We start from the raw sequence: 24,191 nt of genomic DNA on the forward strand, positions 1-24,191 counted from the left end.
TGCAGCTCAAGACGTTTGGAATGAGGCGTTCTACGTCACGGAGAGGTTTACTGAAAAAATTCTGTGAACGTACGTTCAAAGTAGAGTCAAATAAAGTATTACTTCATTGCACATCTTTTTTGGCTGGTCTATGCTTTCATCCACGTTTTACTATCTTGTGGTAATGTCCTATCGCTAAGTATTTGTTGAACTGAATTTCTGTTTTGCATACTGTAGTATTTGTTTTGTCCTTACTGTGAATGACTTAGCTGTTGTCACAGTGACCTGTGGGTTCTTCTGGTGAAGGTCATCGATTTCTTTGCTCATCTCTTTTTGTTACTAATTCTTGATATCATGCTCTATCCATCAACCTAATTTCTAACATTTTTCCATATACATACCCCGAAATGAAGATCAAACAATCAGAAACTGGATCTCATACTGGGCTAGCCGATAGCCATTCTTCCTAGGCAACATTCTAGAATGCAACACGAGAGAGGGATACATCACTGCAGCAGACGATGACGATATAATGTGGTTTTCGTAATACAGGCGTACATCTAGAAATAGACAGAGATACATATTTGTGTGTATCCATTGCAGTTGTGCCGTCTTGTTACTATCGGAGAGCAATACGCACATAAGTGGTCATCTCGCACCCATTTTACTCTCTCTTAGTCTTCTGCGCTTAATAATGGACTAAGTTACTCTTTCGGTGGTTGCAGCATTGGCCAAACATAGTTCCGACGTATTGCGATCATGTTTCTTTGTGAATAGCAATAATATCCGACCACGATTCCCGATACAGCCGTCGTCCGATCCTCCCTCATGCAGCAACAATGGCTAAACGTTCTTATCACAATCCATGATTGACAGGACGAACGTTGACACCAACTTAAGTCTGAGTTAAACTCGTCTTCAATTCTGCAATCACGTAATTCTGTGCTCCATCTCCGTTTGTCAGGCAAAAGGGTCACAGCGACTGTATCTCAAGTTCGCTGCCCCAAATCCCCGCCATCACTAACTGCCGCCCTAGTCTTACACATGCTGTTGTTTACTATGTACAGATGACGCAAGCGGACCGTAGCGCCGCACCGCCACTTCGTATGAGCTGCTTTTGTGCAGCATTAGTTTCGTAACCACACAGTCAGCTTCAAAGTCCAATCTGTTCCATCTACATCAACGTCGATTACACGGCCTGCTTTCCATTTCCTTCCTTTCTTGAGTGTCCCCTGGTTACTGCTGTATGCGTGATTATCTGTCCACCAAAGAACGATAAGGACGCAGAAGACACGGTCGGATGTCAATGTAACTTCACGCAAGCACACAACGTCGGATGGTATGTAAATTATTAGAGTTGCAATTCTCACAGGTAGAAGAGCCACGAGAGCGCATTAGTACTTTTCGTGGCTAGTGTTGTTACCAGGCCTGTTAGAGTATGTAATGGGCGTTTACGGAATCAGAGGTATGGTGACCACTGTGAAGGATACGGGCGTACCGATTACTTGTGTGAGTCGTCATTATCAGCACCTGAATGGGACTGAAAGGGGACTCGTTGTAGGCCTCCATTTGGCCGGTTAGTCGACTTGTAAAGTATACACGTTTGTGGAACATTCGGATGTGACAGTGGCCCGATGCTGGACTGCATGGGAACATGACGGTAGGCATACTTACACTCCTGGAAATGGAAAAAATAACACATTGACACCGGTGTGTCAGACCCACCATACTTGCTCCGGACACTTCGAGAGGGCTGTACAAGCAATGTTCACACGCACGGCACAGCGGACACACCAGGAACCGCGGTGTTGGTCGTAACACATCTTAAATGTAACGTCCACTGTTCAAAGTGCCGCAATGTGAACAAGAGGTGACTGAGACGTATAACCAATGGCACACCATACCATCACGCCGGGTGATACGCCGGTGTGGCGATGACGAATACACGCTTCGAATGTGGGTTCACCACGATGTCGCCAAACACGGATGCGACCATCACGATGCTGTAAACAGAACCTGATTTCATCCGAAAAAATTACGTTTTGCCATTCGTGCACCCATATTCGTCCTTGAGTACGCCATCGCAGACGCTCCTGTCTGTGATGCAGCGTCAAGGGTAACCGCGAGCTGATAGTCGACGCTGCTGCAGACGTCGTCGAACTGTTCGTGCAGATGGTTGTTGTCTTGCAAACTTCCTCATCTTATGACTCAGGGATCGAGACGTGGCTGCACGATAACAACTGCTAGTGATACGAGGCCGTTGGGATCCAGCACGGCGTTCCGTATTATTCTCCTGAACCTACCGATTCCATATTCTGTTAACAGTCATTGGATCTCGACCAACGCGAGCAGCATTGTCGCCATACGATAAACCGCAATCGCGATAGGCTACAATCCGACGTTTATCAAAGTCGGAAAGGTGATAGTACGCATTTCTCCTCCTTACACGAGGCGCATCACAACAACGTTTCACCAGGCAACGCCGGTCAACTGCTGTTTGTGTATGAGAAATCGGTTGGAAACTTTCCTCATGTAAGTACGTTGTAGGTGTCACCACCGGCGCCAAGCTTGTGTGAATGCTCTGAGAAGCTAATCATTTGCATATCATAGCATCTTCTTACTGTCGGTTAAATTTCGCCTCCGGTTGTGGTGGCCGAATGGTTCTAGGCGCTTCAGTCTGGAACTGCGAGACCATTACGGTAGCAGGTTCGAATCCTGCCTAGTGCATGGATGTTTGTGATGTCCTTAGGTTAGTTAGGTTTAAGTAGTTCTAAGTTCTAGGGTACTCAGAAGTTAAGTCCCATAGTGCTCAGAGCCATTTGAACCATTTTAAATTTCGCGTCTGTAGCAAGTCATCTTCGTGGTGTAGCAATTTTAACGGCCAGTAGTGTATTTCTCTGACATACGGAAACAAGTGTAACTGGCTCGGTGTTTGTGGCAGTTTCCCTCTGCGCGGCTGTAACACTCGAGTGCGCGATCGCCTGTGTGCACAGTGGAGCGGCACGCAGGCAGCTACCACGGCCGGCGGCAAACAAGGCGCGCTGCGCCGCCAGGCGGCGGCGCTGCGCTGGCCGCCGCCTTAATTGCCGCTGGCTTTGGCCCGGCAGCAGCGCCCCCGCGTCACGTGACGTCTCGCACGACGGGGATTGCAACTCGGCTTACAGCGAGGCCGCGGCGCTCACTCACGTAATGTGCTCCGTCAACAGCACCTATTTTTCACCGTCACTACTGTGTCGAGTCAGGATTTTATTGCCTCCAAGCAATGATCACACTTTTAGACGCGTCTGCACTGTGTATCTATCCGGGGATTGGTTTAATCAGGCTCTCTCAAAGCTAGTCCATCATGTGTATGTATCTTTATCTCTGCTAGGGATCTACAATGTTGGCTGATTATCGATTCTGTTCAAATGGTTCAAATGGCTCTAATCACTATGGGACTTAACATCTGAGGTCATCAGTCCCCTAGACTTAGAACTACTTAAACCTAACTAACCTAAGGACATCGCACACATCCATGCCCGACGCAGGATTCGAACCTGCGACAGTAGCAGCAGCGGGGTTCCGGATTGAAGCGCCTAGAACCGCTCGGGCACAGCTGCCGGCACCGATTCTGTTTTCGATTTCACATCGAGATCGTCAATTCTCGATTATAATCGACGGCGAAGCATTGATATTTGTAACATCGATTTTAAATGATGAATATAAAAGGTGCATGAAAACTAAAAATTCATTTTCAATGTAACAATGTAATCAGTTCTTCTTTCGTAGGTCTCTGAAATGCTTGCTGCGGAAGAAAGAATAGTTGTTGTTCCCTGGAAACATCCGAGAAGATGCGTGAATAGTACCGTCAAAGATACGAAAAGATCCAGCACTGAAGATCTATATCAGACTTTTTATACACTCAAGCGGCATGCGTATTCAAATGCAGAGATATGTGAACAGGCAGAAAACAACGCTGCTGTCGGCAGCGGTGTTGTTAGATCGGTTACTGCTGCTACAATGGAAAGTTACCAAGATTTCAGTGAATTTGAACGTTGTATTATAGTCGGCGTACATGCGATGCGACAAAGCTTCTCAAGGGGTAGCGATGAAGTGTGGATTCTCCCGTATGACCATTTCACGAGTGTACCGTCAATATCAAGAATCAGGTAAAATATCAAGTCCCGGATATCGCTGCAGCCGGAAAAAGATCCTGCACGAACGGGACCAATGGCGACTGAAGAGAATCGTTCGACAAGGCAGAAGTGCAACCCTTCCGCAAACTGCTGCAGATTTCAATGTTGGGCCATCAACACCTGTCAGCGTGTTAACCATTCAACGGAATTAGAATTATATTAATACCTTCAGTTGCTGACGGGCGTTGATATGTACCAACGAGGACAAGTGAAAATGTGTGCTCTGACCGGGACTCGAACCAGGGATCTCCTGCTTACATGGCAGACGCTCTATCCAGGTGAGTCACCGAGGGCAAAGAGGATAGTGCGACTGCTCGGACTATCTCGCGCACGCCTCTCGCGAGACCCACATTCTCACCTTGTATGTCCACACACTACATTCGTAGTGTGTCACACCAACACACTCATTACTCGTGGAAGACATTCTTATCAACTCCCGTAAGAGTTCGGGGAATATATGTGCATCCGCACAGAAGAAGAAGGTCATGGCCGGTATTGCCAGAACAAAATATTTATTTGGATATGGTGTCTCTTCTTTCGGACATGCTTTAAGCCTCGCCTGGACCCGTCAACACCAACATTGTACTGATGATGACTGGAAACATGTTTCCTGGTCGGACGAGTCTCGTTTCAAATTGCATCGAGCGGATGGTCGTGTTCGGGTATGGAGACAACATCATGAATCCATGGACCGTGCATGTCAGCAGGGGACTGTTCAGACTGTTGGAGCCTCTGTAATGGTGCGGGGCATGTTCAGTTGGAATGACTGGGACTCCTGATACATCTAGGTACCACTCTGAAAGGTGACACATACGTAAGCATCCTGTCTGATCACCTGCATCCATTCCTGTCCGCTGTGTATTCCACGGACTTGGGCAATTCCAACAGGACAATGCGACACGCCAAACGCCTTTAACTGCAACAGAGTGGCTACGGGAACACTTTTTGACTTTAAACACTTCCACTGGCCACCAGACTCCCGCCGGCCGGAGTGGCCGTGCGGTTCTAGGCGCTACAGTCTCGACCCGAGAGACCGCTACGGTCGCAGTTTCGAATCCTGCCTCGGGCATGTATGTGTGTGATGTCCTTAGGTTAGTTAGGTTTAATTAGTTCTAAGTTCTAGGCGACTGATGACCTTAGAAGTTAAGCGCATAGTGCTCAGAGTCATTTGAACCACACTCTCCAAACATAAACATTATTGTTGTTGTTGTTGTCTACTGCAACCTACATCCTTCTGAATCTGCTTAGTGTATTCATCTCTTGGTCTTCCTCTACGATTTTTACCCTCCACGCTGCCCTCCAATACTAAATTGGTGATCCCTTGATGCCTCAGAACATGTCCTACCAACCGATCCCTTCTTCTGGTCAAGTTGTGCCACAAACCTCTCTTCTCCCCAATCCTATTCAAGACTTCCTCATTAGTTATGTGATCTACCCATCTAATCTTCAGCATTCTTCTGCAGCTATTCTCTTCTTGTCCAAACTATTTATCGTCCATGTTTCACTTCCATACATGGCTGCACTCCATACAAATACTTTCAGAAATGACTTCCTGACACTTAAATCTATACTCGATGTTAGCAAATTTCTCTTCTTCAGAAACGCTTTTCTTGCCACTGCCAGTCTGCATTTTATATCCTCTCTACTTCGACCATCATCAGTTATTTTGCTCTGCACATAGCAAAACTCCTTTACTATTTTAAGTGTCTCATTTCCTAATCTAATTCCCTCAGCATCACCCGACTTAAGTTTACTACATTCCATTATCCTCGTTTTGCTTTTGTTGATGTTCATCTTATATCCTCCTTTCAAGACACTGTCCATTCCGTTCAACTGCTCTTCCAAGTCCTTTGCTGTCTCTGACAGAATTACAATGTCATCTGCGAACCTCAAAGTTTTTATTTCTTCTCCATGGATTTTAACACCTACTCCGAATTTTTCTTTTGTTTCCTTCACTGCTTGCTCAATATACAGATTGAATAACATCGGGGAGAGGCTACAACCCTGTCTCACTCCCTTCCCAACCACTGCTTCCATTTCGTGCCCTTCGACTCTTATAACTGCCCTCTGTTTGCTGTACAAATTGTAAATTGCCTTTCGCTCCCTGTATTTTACCCCTGCCACCTTTAGAATTTGAAAGAGAGTATTCCAGTCAACATTGTCAAAAGCTTTCCCTAAGTCTACAAATGCTAGAAACGTAGGTTTGCGTTTCCTTAATCTTTCTTCTAAGATAAGTCGTAAGGTCAGTATTGCCTCACGTGCTCCAGTATTTCTATGGAATCCAAACTGATCTTCCCCGAGGTCGGCTTCTACTAGTTTTTCCATTCGTCTGTAAAGAATTCGTGTTAGTATTTTGCAACTATGGCTTATTAAACTGATTGTTCGGTAATTTTCACATATGTCAACACCTGCTTTCTTTGGGATTGGAATTATTATATTCTTCTTGAAGTCTGAGGGTATTTCGCCTGTTTCATACATCTTGCTCACCAGATGGTAGAGTTTTGTCAGGACTGGCTCTCCCAAGGCCGTAAGTAGTTCTAATGGAATGTTGTCTACTCCGGGGGCCTTTTTTCGACTCAGGCCTTTCAGTGCTCTGTCAAACTCTTCACGCAGTATCGTATCTCCCATTTCATCTTCATCTATATCCTCTTCCATTTCCATAATATTGTCCTCAAGTACATCGCCCTTGTATAGACCCTCTATATACTCCTTCCACCTTTCTGCTTTCCCTTCTTTGCTTAGAACTGGGTTTCCACCTGAGCTCTTGATGTTCATACAAGTGATTCTCTTATCTCCAAAGGTCTCTTTAATTTTCCTGTAGGCAGTATCTATCTTACTCCTAGTGAGATAAGCCTCTACATCCTTACATTTGTACTCTAGCCATCCCTGTTTAGCCATTTTGCACTTCCTGTCGATCTCATTTTTGAGACGTTTGTATTCCTTTTTGCGTGCTTCATTTCTTGCATTTTTATATTTTCTCCTTTCATCAATTAAATTCACTATTTCTTCTGTTACCCAAGGATTTCTACTAGCCCTCGTCTTTTTACCTACTTGATCCTCTGCTGCCTTCACTACTTCATCCCTCAAAGCTACCCATTCTTCTTCTACTGTATTGGTTTCCCCCATTCCTGTCAATTGTTCCCCTATGATCTCCCTGAAACTCTGTACAACCTCTGGTTTAGTCAGTTTATCCAGCGCCCATCTCCTTAGATTCCCACCTTTTTGCAGTTTCTTCAGTTTTAATCTACAGTTCATAACCAATATATTGTGGTCAGAGTCGACATCCGCCCCTGGAAATGTCTTACAATTTAAAACCTGGCTCTGAAATCTCTGTCTTACCTTTATATAATCGATCTGATACCTTTTAGTACCTCCAGGCTTCTTCCATGTATACAACCTTCTTTCATTATTCTTAAACCAAGGGTTAGCTATGATTAAGTTGTGCACTGTGCAAAATTCTACCAGACGGCTTCCTCTTTCATTTCTTATCCCCAATCCATATTCACCTACTACGTTTCCTTCTCTCCCTCTTCCTACTCTCGAATTCCAGTCACCCATGACTATTAAATTTTCATCTCCCTTCACTATCTGAATAATTTCTTTTATTTCATCATACATTTCTTCAATTTCTTCGTCATCTGCAGAGCTAGTTGGCATATAAACTTGTACTACTGTACTAGGTGTGCGCTTCGTATCTATCTTGGCCACAATAATGCGATCACTTTGCTGTTTGTAGTAGCTTACCCGCATTCCTATTTTCCTATTCATTATTAAACCTACTCCTGCATTACCCCTATTTGATTTTGTGTTTATAACCCTGTAGTCACCTGACCAGAAGTCTTGTTCCTCCTGCCATCGAACTTCACTAATTCCCACTATATCTAACTTTAACCTATCCATTTCCATTTTTAACTTTTCTAACCTACCTGCCCGATTAAGGGATCTGACATTCCACGCTGCGATCCGTAGAACGCCAGTTTTCTTTCTCCTGATCACGACATAATTTTGAGTAGTCCCCGCCCGGAGATCCGAATGGGGGACTATTTTACCTCCGGAATATTTTACCCAAGAGGACGCCATCATCATTTAATCATACAGTAAAGTTTTCAGGCACTTAGTGTCCCTCTTCAGAAGCCTATAACAGGAAATACGAACTACGTGCCCAGAGCAATATACTGCATGCATCTTGATGTTGACAGTCGCAAATAATGCGATAGCTATAACCTTCTGAAGAAGGGCACTAAGTGCCTGAAAACGGTGAAGAAAATTAAATTTCTTTAACGCAGTCGTTTGCTGATTATGTCACTGCACAGAACTACAGTTGCTGAAGATGGATAAAATATTAGTCACGCATCTTGCCAACAAATTCAGGCGAAGAGGAAACGCGCCTAGTGAGGAGCGACTTGGACGGCCATCAACATATGACGAGTCAGTTCACAGCTTTGACAACGCCATTGAATGCCACCCACGGGCTTCCGTTCGTTGCCTGAACCGCAAGTTGAACATTCCATGAACCGGTTTTTGGCGTACTCTTCGTTTTACCCTTAAGACACCATATCTTACCCAGGTAATTCACCATGTGAAGAAGGAAGATTATTCCGTCTGTGCAGAATTGTGTACTGACCTCTTGGAGGCCGTAGAAATGTCGGAAAACCTCTTCGACTCAGACTGAGCAATATTTCACAAATGGTTTTCTGAAGCATCACAGCTGGCAGATAAAGGGCGGCAACAGCTCTGATGAGATGCAAGAACGGAGTAGAATCACTCTGAAACTAACCGAGTGGCTAGATATGATCAATACTAAGACTTATGGACCACTCTTTATTCCAGAACCGAGAATAATAATTACTAGTTACCTAGACTATTTTCGAGTCATCAGTCTTCTGACTAGTTTCAAAAAAATGGTTCAAATGGCTCTGAGCAATATGGGACTTAACATCTTAGGTCATCAGTCCCCTAGAACTTAGAACTACTTAAACCTAACTAACCTAAGGACATCACACACATCCATGCCAGAGGCAGGATTCGAACCTGCGACCGTAGCAGTCCCGCGGTTCCGGACTGCAGCGCTAGAACGGCACGACCACCGCGGCCGGCGACTAGTTTCATGCTGCCCTTCAAGATCCTCTCATGTAGCAACCTTTTCATCTCAGAGTAGCAATTGCTATCTTTGTCCTTATTTATTTGCTGGATGTATTTGTATGTGCTGTTGTTGTAAGATCTTATGGGACCAAACTGCTGAGGTCATCGGTCCCTAAACTTACACACTTCTTAATCTAACTTACTTTCGCTAAGTACAGCACACACACCCATACCCGAGGGAGGACTCGAACCTCCGACGAGAGGTGCCTTGCGAACCGTGACAAGACGTCCCTAGACAGCGTGGCTACCCAGCGCGGCTGGATGTATTCCAGTATCTGTCTTCCTCTTCAGTTTTTATCCAGTACATCTCCCTCTAGTACCATGGAAGTTAATCACTGATGTCTTAAGACATGTCCAATCACTTTTCCATCCTTCTCGTCACTGTTTCCCATATGTTCCTTTTCTCGCCGGTGCTGCAGAGAAGCTTTTCATTCCCTATGTTATCAGTCAACATAATTCTCAATATTCTTCTATTGGGCAAATCTCATTCACTTCGACTCTCTTCTATTCCGGTTTTCCCACTGTTCATCATTCACAGCTAGACAACCCTGTGCTCCAGACGTACATCCTGGGAAATTTCTTCCTGAAATTGATGCCAAAGTTTGATACTAACAGACTTCTTTTGGCCAGGAATGCCCTTTCTGCCAGTGTTAGTCTGCTTTTTATGTCCTCGTTGCTCCGTCCGTTATGAGTTAGTTTGCTTCAAAGGTAACAAAATTCCTTAACTTCGTAATCACCAATTTGGATGGTAAATTTCCCATCACTCGACGTATGAATTAAAAAGCGCCTTCAGTCAGAACTTTACATATTTCATTCAGTACACGATACATTTCTGACCCTGTGGGTCCAACTTCAGGTGTAATTCGTCTTGATACATGTTTTATTTTTTCTCTTGAATGAGATGAAATGCATATTCCTTTCACGAAAAGGTTTGATGTTAGGTTACGAATTTCGTAAGTCAAACGCCGAAAATATGTGCGAAATAGTGAAAAAATGAACAATGTAAACTTACCAAATAATCCAAGAAAAGCGTTTTTAAAGTTTTAGCAACAGCATACGTTTTTTTCCATCGTTTTCAAACAAAACAAAAAAACTTATCAGCAACTTGGACGCGTGGGCTGTTAGGACGACAATGCACTGGCCGCGTGCTGCGACGTTTGACGGGTCAGCGGCTGCCAGTGTGTGTAATGTAATACGAAAGACAACGCACTGGTCGCCGTTTAACAGTGATGGTGTGGGTTCGACGTTGTCGCCCACGGAAAACCGCTCCACCGCGTGATCGCGCGGTTGCCAACTTCGTCAAACTTGCACGGGAGACAACACACATTGCCTCATTTCACGCATGACTTCTGCCACGATCACGTTGTGAGATTTCGACACAAAGAAACTTCTTTTAGAAGTGGAAAATAATCCGGTTATTTGGAATATGAAGTTGAACGAATACAGTGGTAGAATATCAAAGTATAAATTGTGGAAAGAGACAGAGAAATATTTGGAGGAAGTCACAAGATGAAAAGAAAAAGCTAGGTAAGTTGATCGGCCTTTATTTTCATGATATCGTTACATTTTTTACGTGTGTTTGCATCTGGTGCGTCAAGTGTTAAGCGAATCTATCTTGCCATTGTAATATATTGACATTTACAAAGTAATCTGCTTGTAATATCTATCGAGAATAACTGATCGGTTTTCTCTCTGAGCTGTTCCTTTTTCAATATCCTCCAAACATTCTTGTGGTGTGTGTAAAGAGGGCTCTAAATTAACTCTGTATCTTTCACGTGTAAAGGTTTGAAGTACGCAACAAGCTTTAATAATGTTTTTTGCCAAGCTTGTGTTAACATTTAGAGGTCGATATAATACCCGCCATTTATTAGCCAAAATGCCACAAGTGCATTCAATGTGTTGCGGCTAGGAATCCTGCATACTCGGTTCCCTAGACAAACAATTCGTATTAATTAGTTTCATTACAACAGGACAAGTACAAATACTTAACTTGGAATTAGTCTGCTTCAGCATAGACAGACACAAGTAACACTTCTGGTCCTAGCGACCGCTACCAACAAAAGTATGTTAACTGAACTGCAGTGACTGCTCATCTCTAACTGTGCTGCGTAGAGATAGCTAATGAAAGAGGCTACGATGCGTCGGATAACGAAGTGGCTAACGTTGAAGCTGCAATCGAAGTGGGCTGCCACCAGTCGGGTGCGGCACTCATGTCGTCTTCAGCTAGGGGCGCTGCTGTCGCGTTTTCGTCCTGCAGAGAGGACGGTCAGCGTGTGATTGGCTGACCTCTTCTCACAGGCGTCTCTTCTCTGTCGTTCCCGACTGGCGTTCCGACGCTGACTTTACGCCGTAAAGCAATGTATGTAGACCCTCTATTGATGCAATAATTAAATATTATTTCCTGCATAGAGTGGTAAAACACGTTGTGATGGGCTGAATGCCTCATCCCCAACAATGAAATAAGAAATTTCGCCTTGTATACTTTCTATTTCCTAATCGTTAGGTATTCCTGGATTTCCATAAAGCACTTGTTTGCACAAGAACTAACGTTTGAAAACTGTAGAATCACCACATTTTTCATATATCCCAACATCAACATATATGAATTTATAATTGCTGTCACAAAGTTCCATTAAAACATCGAGAAAAAATGTTTATAAATTTAATAAAGCGATCCTGTATTGCCTGATTTTATATCACGCATGTATTTCCCTTCTATAGCTCCTATAATATGAGGAAAATTTGCTCTGGATTCTAAATTGTCACCTGTATCTCACCAAAATTCTGTCACCCGTTCGGGAAGGCACTCTGCTTTCATCTTGAGCCAGATCGCTTGACAAACTTGTTGCACAATTTTGGTTACTGTAGTTCTTCTCAAGCAATAGGTATGGTGAATGTCAGCGAAAGAGCATCCAATCGGAAAGTCAGCAGTATGAAAAGTGATTCAGATGCTACACTGAAATCCACATCCATCTAATTCAACCAGTTTATGTTTCTTGCAGACGTTGTCGCAAGAAATAATACGCATGACATTTTGAGTTCAACTGGAACAGAACACAAGGACCCAATGAGACTTCACAGTGCAGGTCATCAAGACCAGAAAAAGAGAACGGCTGATGACACGGAAACTGACAACATAAAGGTCATCTTGTTACGACACTAAAAATAGTCTAACAACAATGACCCTGACCGCCACTTTCTCTTATCTTCGCTGAATGATTTTAAACGATTACCTAAGCTTTTGGAGACTACAACCAGAATCAGTATTATGAAAGTGATCATGCATGCTTCATGTCAACAGAATCCGCCACCCCAGAACTATCCACGGATTAGCAATTTCATAAATACTGGCCAGCCATCAACTAGCTTCATAAATGTATATGAAAATGTAACAGACGTACGCTCTCCAGCAATTTCATCTTATATATCGGGTCATCTCCAAGCGCGTGACCATTACAAACGGTTTAACATATGTGATAATGTAAACAATCAGTATAAAGTTTCTATGGCTCCGAGCACTATGGGACTTAACTTCTGAGGTCATCAGTCCCCTAGAACTTAGAACTACTCAAACCTAACTAACCTAAGGACATCACACACATCCATGCCCGAGGAAGGACTCGAACCTGTGAGCGTAGCGGTCGCGCGGTTCCTGACTGAGCGCCTAGATCCGCTCGGCCACTCCGGCCGGCTTAAGTTTCTATGAAAATGCTTGTATTATTAATCTATGTACTTAATTATATGAAACCTTTTTATATTAAAATATTTAACTAGATTAGTAATATGCTTCCCTGATTGTTACCTGCAACTTTTCTTCAGGGTCTATGCGTGAGTGCATGTTTATTGTCGTTGTCAAAGGAAGATATTGACATGCTGGTGTAATTGGAAAATTTATCATCATATTTTCTTAACTCCTTGTAAAAGACGACAAAAGCACCATTGGTATTTCTTTTCTGCAGGAAAGGATGCACCCGGTATATGTGTTTTCTGCTTCTGAGGCGTCTTCCCTGTTTCAAACGACGTATTAAGAGCCAAATCGCCACAGCACCTTCCGAAGACAGAACACAAACAAAAAATAACAATACTGTCCTTCGACCGTATTCCAATCCGAACGTCAGAGAACTGCAACGAGACCGGCAGAATAGACGGACAGACCTGGACCACACGCCACGATTTTCGGCGGGTCAATGCGCTGCAGCCCGCGGCAACTCAGAAACCTTAAGCTGATTTTGCGTTAGTTTTCGCACTTACCTGTGCCAATCTTCAGATTTTGCGTGGATGATGTTTCCCGAAAGCCTGACCGTATGTCGCCAGTTTCATAGATCCTACACACCAACCGCAATAGTCGTTTGCCTGCCACTTCAGCACTGGAAGAAGATGCTGTGATACGCGAACGATTAGCTTTACAGAGCATTCTCACAAGGTTGGCGCCGGTGGCGACACCTAAAACGTGCTGACATGAGGAAAGTTTCCAACCGATTTCTCATACACAAACACCAGTTGACCGGCGTTGCCTGCTGAAACGTTGTTGTGATGCCTCGTGTAAGGAGGAGAAATGCGTACCATCACGTTTCTGACTTTGATAAAGGTCGGATTATAACCTATCGCGATATAGGTTTATCGTATCGCGACATTGTTGCTCGCATTGGTCGGGATCCAATGACTGTTAGCAGAATATGGAATCGGTGGGTTCAGGAGGGTAATACGGATCGCCGTGCTGGATCGCAACGGCTCCTTGTCACTAGCAGCCGAGATGACAGGCATCTTATCCGCATGGCTGTAACGGATCGTACAGCCACGTCTCGATCCCTCACTCAACAGATGGGGACGTTTGCAAGACAACAAACATCTGTACGAACAGTTGGACGACATTTGCAGCAGCATAGACTATCAACTCGGAGACCATCGCTGCGGTTACCCTTGACGCTGCATCACAGACAGGAGCGCTTGCGATGGTGTACTCAACGACGAACCTGTGTGCACGACCGGAAAACGTCATTTTCTCGGATGAATCCAGGTTCTGTTTGCAGCATCACGATGGTCGCATCCGTGTTTGGCGACATCGCGGTGAACGCACATTGGAAGAGTGTATTCGTCATCGCCATACTGGCTTATCACCTGGCGTGATGGTATGGGGTGCCTTTGGTTACATGTCTCGGTCACGTCTTGTTCGCTTTGACGGCACTTTCAACAGTACATTTCACATGTTTTACGACCCGTGGCTTTACCCTTCATTCCATCCTTACGAAACCCTACATTTCAGCAGGATAATGCACGACCGCATGTTGCAGGTCCTGTACGGGCCTTTCTGGATACAGAAAATGTTCGACTGCTGCCCTGGCCAGCAAATTCTTCAGATCTCTCACCAATTGAAAACGTCTGGTCAATGGTGGCCGAGCAACTGGCTCGTCACAATAGGCCAGTCACTACTCTTGATGAACGTGACTAAAATACCTTAAGATATCCCAAATATATTTATGCACTGATGTGACAAGTCATCAGACACCTCCTAATGTCGTGTCAGAATTATTATTACTTTTTCTTGGCCTAGTGCAGCCGCTGGACATGGCATGGACTCAACAAGTCGCTGGAAGCCCCTGCATAAGTACTGAGCGGAACTGCCTCCACAACCGTCCGTAATTGCGAAGTTGTTGCATGTTCAAGATTTTGTTCACGAACTGATATCTCGATTATGCTCCATAAGTATTGGATGGGATTCATGTTGGATGATATGGGTGGTCAAACTCATTCAGTCACGTTGTTCCGAACCGTCTTCAAACGAGTCGCGAACAATGGCAGCCCCGTTGTCATCCATACAAATTACGTATTTTAATGGTTTCAAATAGTCTCCCATTAGCCGAAATAATCATTTTCTGTCGATGATTGGGTCAGTTGCACTAGAGGACCCAGTCCATTCCATGTAAACACAGCCCACACCGCTATGGAGTCATCACCAGCTTTCGCAGTGCCTTTTCGACAGACCAACTGGGATTGGTGGTCCTCTGGCCGAGCCGCGGTTTTTCAGTCGTCTAGGGTCTAGGGTCCACGAGCCCAGAGAGACCTTGCAGGCGATGTCACTGTAATGTTAGGACTATGTAGAGGATTAGTTCCTCCTCCTATGGATGGGAGCTAAGTTTGCTTGCTGGGCTGCGTGCAAATTGGAGAGACGAAGACATTGCGCTACCGCCCCAGACTAGCTCAAATGGGGCGACCGGAACGCGTGGCCGAAAAACGGGGAAAATTCCTAAGCTAGTAATTTGGACGCCTTTGTGCATCAGATACTCCAAGAAATATCGGAGTGTCAGACTATCTTAAAGATGCCTTAGTAAGAACTCTGAGATCTGACAATAACTCACATAAAATATTAATGCAAATCTGAGTACAATGGTGAAGAGAGAAATTAAGGCGTATCCATTGACACAATAGTGATTTCAGTATCTTTAAAACCACAAAAGTTAATAATTTACAGTGAAGAGACATTTATGCATTGAACCTCTGAATTAACAACTTTTAACAGCTTCATGTGAGTTCAACAAACGTTATCTCAGATCATAGGATTGCACTATAGCTATCATTCCTAAAAGCTACTTAACCGTATCTCTTTTATTTATTGATCCACGACGTCTTTCGTATCTTTTTATTACGCAAATTTTTGTCAGAACATCGTACTCTCCACATACACATACATGAACACAGCATCAATACGTCATATTTTGTCATGCTTGTGTTTCTATTGAATGAACAGTTTATTATTTTGCCAATAACTTTCTTTAAATGTTAGTTGCAAGTACTATTAAAAAATTGTGCTAATTTAAAAGTGATCAATCGCATGTGTTAGCAGGCACCACAGTTCAAAAGAGAACCAAAACACACTTCGCTCAAGAATGCATAAATAATTATATAAATATTATTTAATATTTCTGACATTTCTTATTTGATTGTTATTGCACTATATTATTTTATTCCAGAAAGTCGTCAAGATGAGTCAAATCGTGTCTAGAACGATGTATTCTTGATGGGGATGACCTTCAGCCAACGGAAAAGCAGACGGAAGAAGAGTACTAAGGGTGTGAAATGGAGACTGTGACTTTTCGAGTGAAGAGCTTTAGGGTGATTGTGAACAGTTTTACTTTCGTTCATGAAGAAGGCGGACCTGCCTGTCAGACTGTGCTTCATTCAGTCTTGTGGCTGATAGATTCTGAGTGATGAACAGCTGCTACGAGTCTGTAACTTTTGAGGCTACCTTTGTATCGAGTTCTTGAACCAGGCAGACCTTCCCGAGGAAATGTGCGTGATTCGGACATGGAGGTGATAGATTCTTGGCGGCAAACGGCCGCTTCTAAACTTAAATTTCTCCAGTGACTCTTCTATTTCGAGGGGTCTGCATATGCTCCAGTGAAGTATTCTAGCCTTTGCATCTTGATTTACAGAACTAAGAATAGAATATCAGATGCAAAGAATAGTATCATGTCTGATAATTTTTGAATCATCATGTTGTAATCTGAACTGATTTGAGCTGATGAACATTTCCAATATTGTGATCACGAACTGGACTTATTTTTTCCGTGTTTGGTTTGGATTTTTGCTAATATTCTCATAACGTTCTCAACCTAACTTTACTGCATATTATAAGGGCATTGCCGGCCGGTGTGGCCATGCGGTTCTAGGCGCTACAGTCTGGAACCGCGCGGCCGCTACGGTCGCAGGTTCGAATCCTGCCTCGGGCATGGATGTGTGTGATGTCCTTAGGTTAGTTTGGTTTAAGTAGTTCTACGTTCTAGGGGACTGATGACCTCAGATGTTAGGTCCCATAGTGCTCAGAGCCATTTGAACCATATAAGGGTATTACTTTCCGTATTTTGACTAAATATCGTAGAACCACTTCCCATTTATGTGAGATGTCCTTTCTTGAATAAACATTCTTCAACAATTGTCTGTTGCCTACATCATTTGCAGACGTTAGAATAAAACCCTTGTTATTAAATTAGACATTTAACTTATATTTTGTATTTCTGTGTATTTTATTAACCGGCAGTTGCAGCCTGTGCATAGACTATTTGTCTGCAGCTGAAGGTTATTATTTGCAGCGAATTAGTTTTGAGGCATGAAAGTAGACGTGCGCGGCTCGACCCTATGACTGCGCCGCGCTATTCTTTCTTAAACAAAGCCGTGCATGGACCAGTTAGCTAATGTACGAGCAGTATCAGGCAAAGTCGCAGCTGGTTTGCTCGTATGGGCTGCTGTTAGAGAGGTCAACCACAGGCAACCATTGGGTACCGTCGCATCGTGCTGTTAGCGAAGACACCCGCGTCGGTCGTCTGCTGCCATAGACTTTTAATGAGAAGTTTCGCTGCAGTGTCCGAAGGGATACGTTCGTCATGCGGCCTACATTGATTTCTGCAGTTATTTCAATTTGTGTTGCTTGTCTGTTAGCATTGACAACCTTGCACAAACGCCGCTGCTTTCAGTGCCCAGTGAAGGCCGTCCGCTACTGTGAGAGGTAATATCTGTAATTTGGTATTCTCACCACAATTTGACACTGTGGGCCTCAGAATATTGAACTCCCTAACGATTTCTTAAATGAAATGTCCCATGCGTCTAGCTCCAACTACCATTCCGCCATAAAGTATGTTAATTCTCGTCTTGCGCTCATAATCACATCTAACACCTTTTCACTTGAATCACCTGTGTACAAATGACAGCTCCGCCAATGTAGTGCCTTTTTATGCATTGTGTACGCTATATTACCGAGATGTGTATTGTGGATATCGCTATCCCATGACTTAGTCACCTCAGTACACAGTCCATTTAAACAGGTGAGACCCACAATGTGAAGACAGTGGATAAACGGATCAGCTCGTTGAAGCCATATGTATTGTTTTATCTCATTAACCCTCGTCGTATGAATGAAATTCTTTGTAATGTAGGCAATGGAGAGAGGCTGTTTAAGCTCTTGGTTCTACTGCACAAGACTGTGCGTTCCGCCTGTCAGCGGCAAAGCCAAAATGTTTAGACAGTGTTACAGAACAATTATAAGACTGAAATTACAATGAAATCCAGACCGTTAGCTGCTTACAGGCGTTGAAAAATATCAACGGGGACAGTCGAAAATGTGTGCCCTGACCGGGCACTCGAACCCAGGACCTCCTATTTACATGGCAGACGCTCTATCTTTCTTTTTTTTGTTAATCTCATTTTTTTTGCGTAATTGATCGTTATATTTGTTCGGGGCGGACGTCGTATGACACTTGTTGAGGTTCATCGTTGATACATTAACTCAGTTTTCTTATTACAGATGGCAGCTTACACTCCGGTCGAACTCGCTGAACTACCATGCCGGCGATCAACTGAGCTACCGAGGACACAGAGGATAGCGCGACTGCATGGACTTACCTCTGGCACGCTCACTGTGAGACCCACACTTTCAACTTACTGTCCACACACTACATTTGTAGTGCCCCCGCACACCATACTCATTACTCGCAGCATTCAATCTGCCGATTCCCCTAAGAGTTTGAGCAATGTGAGTGCATCCGCGCTGAAGATGATCATTGACCGGTAAGCCTTATCTATATGAAGATGGTATCTGTTCTCTCGGACATGTCCTAAATGACCACTTTGATACTTCTCAATGCCTGTTAGCAGCTAATGGCCTGGATTTCATTGTAATTTCATTCTTCGAGAGCTGCAAGATCACCATTGATATCTGTTCTTTTGGAAAGAACAGATACCATATTCATATAAATTATAAGCATTGTTTCCATCTTCACATTGCGTAGGTGTCACCGTTAGTCACATCACAGTCTAAGGTTTTGGGTGACCATATTGAAAAAAATTTGAATTGGAAGAGGTAATTTAGTTCAAAAACTTCTGCCCTTCGTATAATTACTAATCATGGAAACAAGCAAATTAGCCTTTTGAATTTTTTTCGTACTTTTACTCAGTGATGGCTTCTGCAAAAATTTTGTTGCGTAGGTCATTACTTGCAGTTAGAAGGAAAATATTGATAGCACAATATCGAACTCTTAAGAATGTGTGTTCACCCACGGTCGTCAAGCAGATACTTCTTGAACGGTTGGGCATTTAACTGGAACATAATAAATATATTCTCTAATGTCACTCGTCGTAAATAATCCAAACAACAGAGGAAAAACAATGACCTTCATTACCCACAAGTAAAGCTGCCAGTGGCTCAGGAAAGGATTCAATATGCAGTATCAATAATTTTTGATTATATGCTGTAAAAAAAATAAAATGTCACTCCTTTTATTCCATGAGCAAATTTTTATTTAAAAACTGGTAGTGTGCAAGAAAATAAAAAAGAGAGAGATAAACCTAGCTTGTAAGTGTTGTTGCAAGAGTAGAACTAAGAAATATGATCATTAATGTTAAGGCTAATCATGTATACATATCCTGTGAACTTCCTAGTTCCACATCATTTCGATGAAAGAATGTTTCAAATGACCTAAGAAAAATGTAACTAACTTCTAAAGTATCAAGGCTGCAGAGCGTTTTGGCTTCAAAACATCTGTATTTACAGAATATACCGGGTGTTACAAAAAGGTACGGCCAAACTTTCAGGAAACATTCCTCACACACAAAGAAAGAAAATATGTTATGTGGACATGTGTCCGGAAACGCTTACTTTCCATGCTAGAGCTCATTTTATTACTTCTCTTCAAATCACATTAATCATGGAATGGAAACACACAGCAACAGAACGTACCAGCGTGACTTCAAACACTTTGTTACAGCAAATGTTCAAAATGTCCTCCGTTAGCGAGGATACATGCGTCCACCCTCCGTCGCATGGAATCGCTGATGCAGCTCTGGAGAATGGCGTATAGTATCACAGCCGTCCACAATACGAGCACGAAGAGTCTCTACATTTGGTACCGGGGTTGCGTAGACAAGAGCTTTCAAATGCCCCCATAAATGAAAGTCAAGAGGGTTAAGGTCAGGAGAGCGTGGAGGCCATGGAATTGGTCCGCCTCTACCAATCCATCAGTCCCCGAATCTGTTGTTGAGAAGAGTACGAACACTTCGACTGAAATGTGCAGGAGCTCCATCGCGCATGAACCACATGTTGTGTCGTACTTGTAAAGGCACATATTCTAGCAGCACAGGTAGAGTATCCCGTGTGAAATCATCATAACGTGCTCCACTGAGCGTAGGTGGACGAAACTAAAATGAGCTCTAACATGGAAATTAAGCGTTTTCGGACACATGTCCACATAACATCTTTTTATTATTTGTGTGTGAGGAATGTTTCCTGAAAGTTTGGCCGTACCTTTTTGTAACACCCTGTATATATACCTCGAGTACATTACTCGATAAGTTACTTGAATAGTCGATATGCCGGGAGAAAAGTCACGGAAAATCCATACCTGGATGGCTGGACGGGCATTTGAATGGCCGTCCTCCAGAATAGGGTCCAGCTTCTGTCTTTTCGGCCGCCAGATCTTCCATATGCAAGTGGTAATGTCAGACAGGCAATCCGTTTCCAGCTAGTAAATTGTACGGTAGAAATCTAGTTTCTTTGGTGCCTGTGGAGTGAATGGATATCACTTATGATCTCAACTATAACACTTTATGGTCATTAATTGCCACATAAAGGTTACCCTTCCTTAAAAAAAGGCCGAAATTAACAAAATACAATACAATTATTCTCAGTTTCGGTTCTACCGACACCCATACTTGTATAACGCAATGTAAAATTTTGTTTAATATCTGGAATAGTTTATTATTGCTTTTGGTTAACCCTCCTTTTCTTGAATCCAACATGAATCCTCCTAATAACATTTAATTTTTACCTAGTAAGCCAGACAGAAACCTAGATTCATGCTTTCGTATATGAAGTTAAAATATTTCGTTAAAACCAACATGCAACACCACAGCATCGCGAATTCAGTAAATAAAATGTAGAGTAGCCGCCGCCTTGAAGCTCTAGGGGTAACTTACTCTCTCTTAATTGAAACTATTTTTTCAGTCCATCTGTGAAATGAACATAGTTTATTAATCTAAAGAGTGGTTCTTTGTGAACATCTACTAGGAGTTGAAATGGCTTTTATTTAAAAAGTTTATTTTGATTAGTCACGAGAATAGGCAGTGCGCTGCACCTCATGCTTACTCTCTCCTATCTGATAAAATCGTCACTTCAGTTAAATAAATTTACGAAACCTGTGAATCTGAAATAAGTAAATGAGATTTCATTAGCACTGTAATTATTATTCAGCTTCAAAATTACAAAGTCTTACGTAGTTCAAACTGATTAAGATTACTCAAAATACCTGCTTCTCTAAGCGTAGTCATTCAAAGACCAGTTCATTAACGTAATTTTGAATAGGAATTGAAACAGGAAAACGTACGTGGTAAATGAAATACCGACTGGGTGTAACGCATCGCTAATTTATTAAATACAATTTGTAAACAAAAAGACATCTGATCCACTGAAGCATAATCAAATACGCCACACTGCCGTAACTATCGTTGTTTTTGGAAAATGAATCACGAAAAGTAAACATGGCGCGCCACACACTGGTCTTCGTCGAAGTGTGCCTAACATCTGCTCGTCTTCTGTCTTGCTTAGGCCGCACACACATCAGAAACGTTCAGCAGAAATATAGGTACTATCATAGCAGACACTACAGCGAAAGACGATCAGAGGGTTCATAGATAAAAGCAAAAGCTGGAGCTCATCCAAGACAGCTCTGCAGATACCTATTTAAAGAGTTAGGGATATTCACTGTAGCCTCTCAATATATGTATTCACTTATGAAATTTATTATTAATAATCCGAACGAATTCAAAAGTAATAGCAGTGTACATGGCTACAACACTAGCAGAAAGGATCTTCTTCAGTACTCATTAAATCTAACTTTGGCTCAGAAGGGGGTAAATTATGCTGCCACCAAAGTCTTTGGTCACCTACCTAATAGCATCAAAAGTCTGATAGATAGCCATATAGCACTTAAAAGGAAATTAAAAAAAATTCTGAATGGCAAATCCTTCTACTCATTAGATGAATTTTTGGATATAGTAAGTGGGTAATTTCCCCACCCTCCACAAAAAATTAAAAATATTAAGTGTCATCTAATATTTTGCGTAATGTAATATCTTGTATAGACACCTTTTATTAACCCGACACGTTCCACATCAGTACGAAGTGTCGTATTCATGATCTATGGAACAAGTACTTATCTAATCTACTCTTCTCAGAGATAATTGATATGGAATAAACTGAATTTATGAAGGTAGCCAAAATACAGAACCAAGACAAAATTCAGTTTCTTCTTACCCACCTGTTGTTCTTCCATTGGCTTACTGGAGGATACAGGTGTTACTTTTGACGAGAAACTTACTTTCTTATCCTTATATTATTTCTTGGTATTAGTTTTACACCCTGTTGATTTCGAAGCAAGATAGATTGATCACCAGTGTGTGATTATATATATATATATATATATATATATATATATATATATATAGAGAGAGAGAGAGAGAGAGAGAGAGAGAGAGAGAGAGAGAGATTGTAGTTACTGAAGTACTTAAAAGAAAAGAAAGATCACCTGGGAGACATTTGTTCAGTCAGTTACCTGATCTAAGATTATAAGCAATATTTTGAAAACATCATCAGAAAACAGGTTTTATTATTTATTGTGAGATACAGTCTGCATAGTAGATAATTCATGATCCAGACTAAAATTTTATCACCACATAAAAAGAAAAAAAAAAAACTAGAATAAATCACTCAGCTGTAAAGTTATAAGAATAATGACAGTAACATACGAGTTGCCAATGCAGTAAACTGTGACGTGTGCAAAAATGGTTCTAATCTACAAAAAATTACAAATAGACAGAATGAGCAACTTAACACTATTTTTAAAAAGTTTTTGCTGCAGGTCTGCCACAGACAAACAGTAAAATCAGATCACTTATCTATCAACCAACGATCCCCCTAGAACATGTCTTGTTCATCTTTCTTATTACACAATCAGCAATAACAACGCAAAAAAATTTATCACTACTTTACAGTCTGTTTTATGTTTTACTCTAAAATCATCATAACAATAACAACAAAAAATGAATAATGTGAACAACAGATCCATAATAGGACAAATATTAAATGTCTGTTAAATTTCCCTGCTTGTTGCAATATTCATCAATTCTTAGATCATTTTCTAGGAGACAGTCTTCGTTGCTGGCCATTAAAGTTCGTGCCAGTCACTGTATTAATGTTCCACTCATGATACCATTCCAGACAACTGCAAAAACCGCCACAATGTCCATAATTTCTGCAACAAACCTTTGCCTTTGTTTCTGGTATGGCCTTGGAGTGTTCATATGTGGTGCATAACTTCAATGAAAGAAGTTTGCAAAATATTTTCTCAAATTTCATTTAATGTTAGATTTTGTTCCTCATCTGTTACTAAGGATACTACATGCTCAAACCAAGAGTGCATCTTAGGACCAAAACTTATTAACTGATTTAATGAAATGACTAATTAATTCCTTTTGTGGGTAATTGAAGTCATCCATAAATCAGTTTCTATTTCTATATTTTCACTGTGATGTTGTATGACGCTTGAAAACCTGCCCACAAACAACACCTTAATTTCCATTTATAAAATGAGACATCTTTTTCAATAAACTCAAGTTGTGTATTCCAAAGTTTCCCAGAATGTTGTGTCATTGCTATCTATTAAGTTGCAGCTAGCATTACGATATAAAGCACTTCACGAAATTGCTAGAAACGGAGAAGAAAAAGATATATCTAGCTGAAATGAAAAACACGGTATGTCAAGTACAGAAACACAATATCCTTCAATGTGGAGTACAAATCAGAATGAAATCATAATGTCTCTAAAAGTACTGTTGCCTTCATTTTAATTCTGT

At 42.2% G+C, this 24,191-nt stretch overlaps 1 protein-coding gene across 2 annotated transcripts in view; it reads right to left on the reverse strand.

The window, feature by feature from the left end:
- Window positions 1-22,925: 22,925 nt before the first annotated feature.
- LOC126328425 (box A-binding factor-like) overlaps window positions 22,926-24,191 on the reverse strand; it is a 470,780-nt gene continuing 469,514 nt past the window's right edge. For both annotated transcript variants that reach the window (XM_049996035.1, XM_049996033.1), the window contains exon 8: window positions 22,926-24,191. This exon is cut by the window's right edge and continues 2,552 nt beyond it. The gene's annotated coding sequence lies outside the window, so the exon portion shown is untranslated.

This window comes from Schistocerca gregaria, chromosome 2 (genome assembly GCF_023897955.1).
Source record: "Schistocerca gregaria isolate iqSchGreg1 chromosome 2, iqSchGreg1.2, whole genome shotgun sequence".
NCBI classification, from domain to species: domain Eukaryota; kingdom Metazoa; phylum Arthropoda; class Insecta; order Orthoptera; family Acrididae; genus Schistocerca; species Schistocerca gregaria.